The sequence below is a fragment of the Sebastes fasciatus genome, chromosome 13, assembly GCF_043250625.1.
Source record: "Sebastes fasciatus isolate fSebFas1 chromosome 13, fSebFas1.pri, whole genome shotgun sequence".
In the NCBI taxonomy this organism is placed as follows: domain Eukaryota; kingdom Metazoa; phylum Chordata; class Actinopteri; order Perciformes; family Sebastidae; genus Sebastes; species Sebastes fasciatus.
The window spans coordinates 18,938,594-18,947,568 of NC_133807.1; the positions used below are offsets into that span (position 1 = coordinate 18,938,594).

General features: G+C 41.5%; 1 long non-coding RNA gene across 1 annotated transcript; it reads left to right on the top strand.

The window, feature by feature from the left end:
- The first annotated feature begins 1,310 nt into the window (after positions 1 to 1,310).
- LOC141781630 (uncharacterized) lies at positions 1,311 to 6,496 on the top strand. Its single transcript, XR_012596905.1, has 2 exons — positions 1,311 to 1,791; positions 5,473 to 6,496. It is a non-coding gene; the product is annotated as an uncharacterized LOC141781630 (long non-coding RNA).
- The last annotated feature ends 2,479 nt before the right edge of the window (positions 6,497 to 8,975 follow it).

Below are 8,975 nucleotides of genomic sequence, written 5' to 3' on the forward strand. Positions count from 1 at the left end.
TGACGATATTTACTGCTCCATATATTTACTGATGCATGTTGGATGTAATTAATGAAATGCAGAGGAGGAAAAAAGAAAATAAGAGAGTGCGTCTCATAAGTAAGTCATCTGTTGAGTGTTTGATGGTTATTTATTAGGGCTGTCAATCGATTAAAATATTGAATCATGATTAATTGCATGATTGTCCATAGTTAATCGTGATTAATCACAAATTAATCACATATTTTCTATCTGTTCAAAATGTACCTTCAAGGGAGATCATTTGATGAAACTAGACTACTGCACCTCCTCATGGCTCTGTTTTCAGGCTTTAGCCCGTGACGGGAGACTTTGACCAATCACAGGTAATTTCAGAGAGAGAGAGCGTTGCTATTGGCTGTGCTCCGGTCATGTGACCGGAACTTGGCGTCCCTTCAACAGATTCCACAATGGCGGCTGCCTCACAAACTTTCTAATTTTACAGCTAAAAGAAATAGGCATAACATAATATTGATTCATATTTGATCAGCGCTGCCTAGTTTGACCGTTTGGTCGGAGTTTGGGAGTGATTGACAGCCGGCTCTCATAGACAGCAGATGGATAGCAGACCTCAGATCAGCCCTGACTGCTTGTTTTCCTCCGATCTAATCTTGCAGATGCCGTTTCAGAGCACCAGAGGACACAGAGGCACATGATTTTTTTCAGGTTTCCTGTTTCATGTACTGCTGTCAGGATATAGCATAGCGACCGTTTTATAAAAATAACTTTTTTTAATCATATTTGCTCCAATCTTGCCTGCTTCAGCTTTAATGTAGACCCTGGTCCCTGCAGTTGAAACGTAACGAGTACCTCAAAAGGGTCCGAGTTGCGGGGGAAAGTTCCTTGGGTGGAAACGGGGCTTCTGTTATTTTTGCAACTTGCAGCACAGCAAGGACAGACTACTCCACATATACTAGCATGGCTGGGGCAAAGGGACAAGAAGTGAAACGACAATAATAACATTTTGGCTGGCCAGTGGATCCACTGAGGCCACATGGGTGAGCCCCAGACTCAAAGCCAGAGGAAAAAGCTGCAGGCTGAGGAGCTCTGTGAGAAAGTGTCCATCTGCAGCACATGTTGGATACGGCCCAAAACAAACAAGTTAAAATTAAACCACAGAAAGACAGCCGATCTCCGTGTTTAAAGTTCCTACAAACAGAGGATTACGGTGTTACCATTTCAAAGGTCTGAGAAATTGTCAGTTTTGTGGTTTATCCCACCACAATACAACCAATAATCTCTGTAGCAGCTCCACCGCTGGCTGAGGCACAGCTGGTCGACAGGAATGAAGATGGTGCATTGAAGTTTGAGAGAAAATGTTCTGAAGTTCTCGCAGGTGCATCAAGAGTAAGTCATGTATAGGACGTTGAATCTTTCACATTCATCATCCTTATAGCAGTAACATCACTCATTCCCACACTTTCAAGTTCTATACACAGGATTTTAATATAGCAGCAAACAACTATTTGCTATGTAAAGATATTGTTGGAGCCATTTCAATGTTGGCCAATGAGTGGCACTGTGGTTAGTCTAATTTAGTGTGACCTAACTTGATGCAGGTGTGTAGCACAGCGAGGTCTGTGGTTTGTGAATCAGGGTAATGACGGTGGTGTTTTATTTGGAGAGATGTACTTTTGTTATAGTTTTCAAATAAATAGATTGGCATTTCCGACAGTAAGTTTCGGCTTTTGGGGATTTTTGGTGACAACAGAGGACGCATTTGAAGTACGCCGTCTACACCGGAGCCACATGTACAACTACTGACCAAACAAGGTAATGTCTACCTGAGCAGATAATTGCACTGTTTTCACTGTTAGCACCGTTAGCTGCAAGCCACCGGCTCAACCGTTGCCATGTTGAGAGCCGTGTGAAGGCAATATATACAATATAGGTATAATATATAATATGCATGTTCCCCCCGTGTTAGCATGGGTTCTCTCTGGGTTCTCCGGCTTCCTCCCACAGTTTAAAAACATGCAGGTTAGGTTCAATGTTGTCTCTAAATTTCCCGTAGGTGTGAATGTGAGCGTGAATGGTTGTCTGTCTCTACGTGTCAGCCCTGTGATAGTCTGTCGACCTGTCCAGGATGTACCCCGCCTTCGCCCAATGTCAGCTGGGATCGGCTCCAGCCTCCCCAGGACCCTGAATAGGATAAGTGGTTACAGAAAATGAATGGATGGATAATATACTGTATATATATAATATGCTCTGAACTCCATATAGAGAACCTTTAAAGGTACATATCATGCTCATTTCCAGGTTCATACTAATGAACCTGCATGTGACATAGGAAGGGGAGCCAAATCTGAATGGCTTGTTGAATCACATGTTTTCTGATCCAGAGAGCCCACAACAAACTGACTGGGTTGTCTTATTTCAAAGTTTGTGGGTTGGTAGACGCTCCAGATACCCAAATGTATGTGAACGAGCACTGAAAAAGTGAATTTTTCAGGATATGGCCCCTTTAAGTAAATGTGATGGTATGCGTAACATTTTCAGTGATTATAAAAAACACTTTTGCACAACTTTGTTGCAAAATATGACGTCCATTTCAAATCTGACATTCAACTGCTAGCTACTTTATTTTACAAGGTGATGCGTTCAACTTATAATAACACACTTTATGGTGAAATCAACAGTACAGCACATGCCATATCTACCCTTTAATAACTAGTGTGTGCTCACTTGGCACTGCTGCCAAGTAGGCTACTTAAAACACAACAGCACACTGCATGATGTACTAAAGGAAATCAAATCTGTTCCTCGGAGATAAAACAAGACAAGAAGTTCAAACCAAAGTTTGCAGAATCTTGACCAGAGTTCACAGAGCGACGTGACGCGTGTCACGAAATCAGCCTTTGAATCACATTTCCTGCTAAGTGTGTGTTTAAAGGCTGACGTGCGATTTTAGCAGTTTCTGATGACAAAAAGAAAAATGTAACGTCTCCTTACGGTTAAGATGAATAACCTCTGAACAGATGTTGGCTACTCTCCTAACCATCACAAACAATGATTAATTCAAACTAAATCGGACTAACTGGGGTCCCACTTGTCAACTTAGCTGGCTTTGACCTTTCTAATTAGGTTTTCCCAGCAGCTTTGTTACGGCCTCAGAGCGAGTGAATGTGGTCGCTGTGGTCGCCACGGCTGAGGTCGCCACGGCTGAGGTTTCCCAAATCCACATGATATCCAGCAGCCCCCCTCCTCAACCTTTACCATGTCTGCCCCACAATGATCAGATCATACGAAGGTTAAAGAGAGTGTGCTGGAGTATTGATTTTACACACTATGCTGCCATCTAGTGGTGACTGACAGGAATCAGGTGCAGCTTTGGGTGTTGTGTGCTTGAAATAAAATACTGTTAAACAAGGGGAAAGTATTGAAAACTTTATTTTGTTATGCATGCATTAACTTGACAGATAAAAAAACAAACATCCAAAACATGTATCTCGAAGTGAAGTCATGCCTGCACTGTGGTATACTTTAGGATCACGTTGTTGAATTCAACACGTGGGGGAGCCAGAGATCAGTGGCGTCCATGCAGTGCAGCTTCTGCAGTGTACTAATGTAAGAACAAAGAGCTATCAGATAAAACACTCACATATGTTTCTTTCTCTCTCCCTGTGGAGGCGTTTAACGTCATGAACAGATGTCGTCGATAGGGTTGGAGGATATCATGTAAAGGGGTTTGGAGGATATCATGTAAAGAGGTTTGGAGGACTCAATCTCCCCCGATGATGTAGGAGGGTCTTTGCCGTTCAACTGGAAAAATATTTGCAGTTTATGACTCCCAAAATGCATGACATCATCGTTCATAATCTCTTTACACAGCAGCACATGCTCCCCTTAAATCCAGTTACTTAACCTCTACTGATAAAGCTAATCAAATTGAGGCTATTGCAAATCCACTTATTGACTATAGTTTTCTAGTATTGTTTGAAAATCAAAAGAAAATAGAAGAAACTGAATGAGCTTCTATCTGAGCTCTTTGTCTCTCCCCGCCCACGCAGCCCATAAACATTCCCATATGGCTATGATGTCAAGCTTTATGTTGCACAGTAATGATCCTCTCTTGGGACAATCAGGCTCCGATAGACCCTCCCTCATCCAGAGGACCTAGAAACCTGCTGTCAGCCAGCATCTGTCCTGCTGAGGTGATCTTCAGCAGAGCTAATAAAGCTCTTATCATTCCGCCCTCTTTTTTAGAGGGGTCGCGGTGGGGGGACAGGATAAATAGTCAACAGTAGATGTCACATAGAAGTGGTGTACATCATCTGAAAGCTGGGAACCTGGAGATTAATTTGATGGCCATTCCCATGCTCTATTATGTCTCATAAATTGTTGCAGCATTTTTTGGAATGATATCATTTGTTACACAGATTTGGTGCTAAATTTAACCTTACCAATTCTTACATAGTGAGAATTGATACAAATGATCAATAATCCCTCCAAAATATCACATTAAGACACCGAGACCTTGAGGAACATCATAGAAAAAGCCAGGCTGTGATTTGGTATCAAAAACTTTTGACATTTGGAGATTTCTGCAAGAATTGCATTTTTCGGCGGATGGATGGCGAGCACTTCTGTTCTGGAAACTGCTCAGAAAACCCCCTTATTGTCAATCTAGCTAGGAAAGCCATCCATCCTCTGAATGCTCTTGGCCTGTAGTTTGTCGCTGCAAAGTTTCATGAGGCTGTGATTATCCTAGAGGTCACCACAGGTCAATTTATACAGTGAGGTCAAATTAAAAAAATGGTCAGACTACAATGAAATGTCTGCTATGGGGACTAACATCATCACACATGAATACAGTTGGGCTCATTGGATCCACAAGAGTCTCAGCTTTCCAGTTATACACAATTTATGTAATTCAAGACTGTTTAGTGACCCCAGCATGCAGAAATATTAAAATACAACATTTTAGAATAAGCGAAAATAACACATTTATACTGCATTCAAAAAACTGCATGTGATTATCATAAAGTGGGCATGTCTGTGAAGGGGAGACTCGTGGGTACCCATATAACCCATTTCATTCACATATCTTGAGGTCAGAGGTCAAGGGACCCCTTTGAAAATGGCCATGACAGTTTTTCCTTGCTAAAATTTAGCGTGTTAGTCTGGAGCGTTATTTAGTGGTCTTTCCGACAAGCTAGCATGACAGTAGGTACTAATGGATTCCTTATAGGCTTTTTAGTTTCATATGATACAAGTATCATCACTCTAGCTTTAAAACCCAGCCCGCAACAAGGTCTGAAAGACAGAATAGTAGCCGGGCCCGCCGGCAGGCCGTCGGCGTTTTAAGGGGTTGTAAGGCTGGTTTCTCTAAAATCACTGTAACGGAGCAAGACAGGAAAAATATACAAATTTCTTGCTAAAAATGTGATTCATAGTTTTCTCTGGAATCTGTTTAGCAAACCTAGAATGTGTCTTCTCTTGTTTTTTAATCAGGGCCCCATTTGGCAGATCCTCTGACTCATCCTCCCCCGCCAACTGGGAGTTTCTGGATGGATTTGATTGTTGTCGGTAGGACAGTGGAGCCAACGGGGGGGGGTTCCTGGAAGGGGCAGATTGTTCCTGGAGAGGCCTTCTTCTCTGACTCAGCTGGACAGGAGTGAGCCTCCCTTAACGAAACAATAAAACAACACAATGTAATTACTGTGAAAGAGTTCTCAGTCTCAGCTGAGACTCCCAATAGCCATCATGACTAATTTCCAACTGAAGAGAGCTGTTGCATTTGAAAGGAGCAGACAGAAAGTGAAATAGTGCAAAGGAAGGGGTGGGATGCATTAAAACAGAGAGCTCCAGGCAAGAGAAGGATTTAGGCCAGAAACTCAATGCATGCTCAAACCACAGGATGTATTGTTGACAAGCTAAGGTGAAGGTGAGGGCGAAATAGTGGAAAAGATTGATTATTTCAAGTAAATTGATACAATGCAATCAGGAAGTGGCGGACAGAGGAGATAGGGATTTTAAAGAGGAAGGGGATCCACTACTCGAAGTGTCCAGGAAGCAGAACAGGAGGTCATCAGATAGGGAAATGAGTTTAGGAAGAGAGTCTTCCAGTCTGTGGCGATCTTTGGCTGGGCTCCACCTCTCACACTCATTTTAAACACTCTTCCTGTCTCTTTTGTGGACTCCTCTGAATTGTCCGCAGTAAATTGGATATTTCCTGTTTGTTATCTGGTTCCTGCATACATTACACTTTCCATTTTAATCACTAACTGTGTAATCATGCTTTTTGAAGTTAATTGTCTGAACAAGTTTGTTTTGGCACAGAGAACTTTGTGAGGACATGTCAAAATATCCACAAGAGACGGGAAGAAGCAAATATTTTATGTTGATAATATGGAGCCCTGACTGTAAAGCTACTGTAAGCATGAACTGTGGTGACATTCAACATCTACTTAATGGATTGGCACAAGATCAGTTGTAAACATTCATGGTTCCCACACAATGAATCCTTATAACATTGGTTATCCCCGCCTTTTCCTCTAGTGCCACCAAGAAGTTTACATTTGTGGTTTTGAATGAAATGTCTCAATAACAATGGGTTGGATGGCCTTCCAATTTGGTATACAAACATTTATGTCCCTGTTCATGCAATCTGTTTGCTGATCGCCTTACTTTCCATGTAGCGCCATCATCAGGTCAAAATCTTAATTTGTTACCTTCATTTGCACCAGTTTCTCAGCATGTTAGCGTTATAAATTTAAAGGTGCAGTATGTAGAATCTGGCGGCATCTAGTGGTGAGGTTGCAGATTGCAATCAACTGAAACTTCTCCCGTGTGCCAAGCCAGCACGTTCTCATTCCCAGGTTGTCAAGGTGGGTGTGGTTACAGTAGTTTAAAGAGTCATAGTCAAGTCAGCACACTGACACACTGACAGCTGTTGTTGCCTGTTGGGGCTTGAGTTTACCATGTTATGATTTGAGCATATTTTTTATGCTAAATGCAGTACCTGTGAGGGTTTCTGGACAATATTTGTCATTGTTTTGTGTTGGTAATTGATTTCCAATAATAAATGTAAACATACATTTGCATTAAGCAAGCATATTTGTCCACTCCCATGTTGACAAGAGTATTAAATACTTGACAAATCTCCCTTTAAGGTACATTTATGAACAGATAAAAAAAGTGTGGTCGCGATTAATCATGGACAATCATCCGAGTAATTGCGATTAAACATTTTAATCGACTGATACAGTCATTACAATATTCTCACAAAGAGGCTTTGAATGCAGATGTGGGCGGTGAAATATAGGCTGCTTGCATCTGGAATATGTCAACCTCTGTGAGTCTTTCCCGGGGAGTTTGTATGAGATCAGATATATTGTACATATTTACAGTTTCCTTCCCAAAAGTACACACATGCACTCCAGAAGTGACCTATGCTCAGTTTAATGATCAAGGGGAGCGCGAAACTTGGCAGCTGAATCGATCTTACTCAATGTTGTGGTATGTAGAGTCTAAACTCTCAGTTAGTTCAGTGAGAGGTCTGCACAGAAACAAAGGAAACTGTGTTGAAACTAAATTCTAACTAGATTTGAATAAGAGGGACAAATGACTTCAGTTGCGTAACAGCGTATTGGATGTGTTGAATCTAGTTTCACTCTGAAATTCCTTTGAGCTTGTGCCAAAGTTGGGAGGTGTATTATCTTTACCTCCTCTCTGGAAACCAGATGAGTAAGCTGCTGTTTGTCTTATCATGCAGTTTTCCCAGCAGGTAAGATAAAAGTATTACGCTGTGTGGAAGACAGAGCAATATGTGGTATTTCCCATGTCTTAAAAAAACATTTTAGGAAATCCTGTCCAGAGAGTGTGTCCAGCCCCCCTGACGCAGGCATCGTCTCTCTTGAGCAAGACACAGAAAAACGTCTGCAAAGTGCCAGCGGAGAGACAAGCAGAGGAATCTGTGGAGACAGAGGGACCTCTGTTAGACTCATACATTATCCATGATCACATTACAGCGAGCTTTGCTTCAGTGAGTAAATGGACAAACCACATATTGTTGCTCAGTGAGCGTCTCTGGTGTTGTTCTCTGTTTTCACAAATCTACTGGTTGAGCATAGGGAGTGAGAAAAAAGCATCTGGGTTTTCAGTACAAGGTCACCTTATCAGTGTCCCGTTAGGTGATTAGTCTCTGGATGGTACTGGATCTGCACTCATTATATCACATGTAGTCAGGTGTTTTTTTCTTTTCCTTTTCATGGTCGTATTTTCACAGATATTTCCTCTTCGTCACAAGATGGTTAACATTGTCCCCTGGAGTCCTTCAGATCCTTTATGTGGTTTATATCCTGACAGCACATCCCTTTCACTTCTCCCCCCACTCTCACTGTCCTTGTGCCCTGACATGTCCTCAAAGGGCATGTAGATAAGAAACTGTTTACTAAGAAATAGCCCAATTCAATTTTGGGGGAGTTTTCATTTGAATCACGTTTCCACCTTCTCCCTTATCTCTTATTCCACCACTTCCAGTTTTCTTATCTTATTTGCAGGGGATTTCATCCTTATGCGACTTCTCTGTTTTGGACAGACTTGAAAGAAAACCCCAAAAAATGATAACTTTCTAAAATAATGAGGATGGAGGTATTTATATAGCAGGTTAAGTGAATCTTTCAGATTTCTCTACGTTGGTATCTCCTATGAATAACAACTCAAACTTTAAATGAACTGCTGGAAATTGATCAACATTGTCATACATCAAAGAAACCCTTAATCGTGAGAAAAAAATATCCTGTACTAGAGCTGCCATGTTTCACACCGTTAAATAATCTGTGACTAAATGAACACAGTCTCACGGCATTTAATCTATTTGATTTGTGTACATAGACACAAATTTCCCTTTTTTTTTTACTTTCAACAATGTATTTTTCGTGTTTAATGGCGTTTTCCTACAAATCTCCAGCAACATGTGACGCACGTGTCAGTTTCTGCTCCAGTGATTTAAA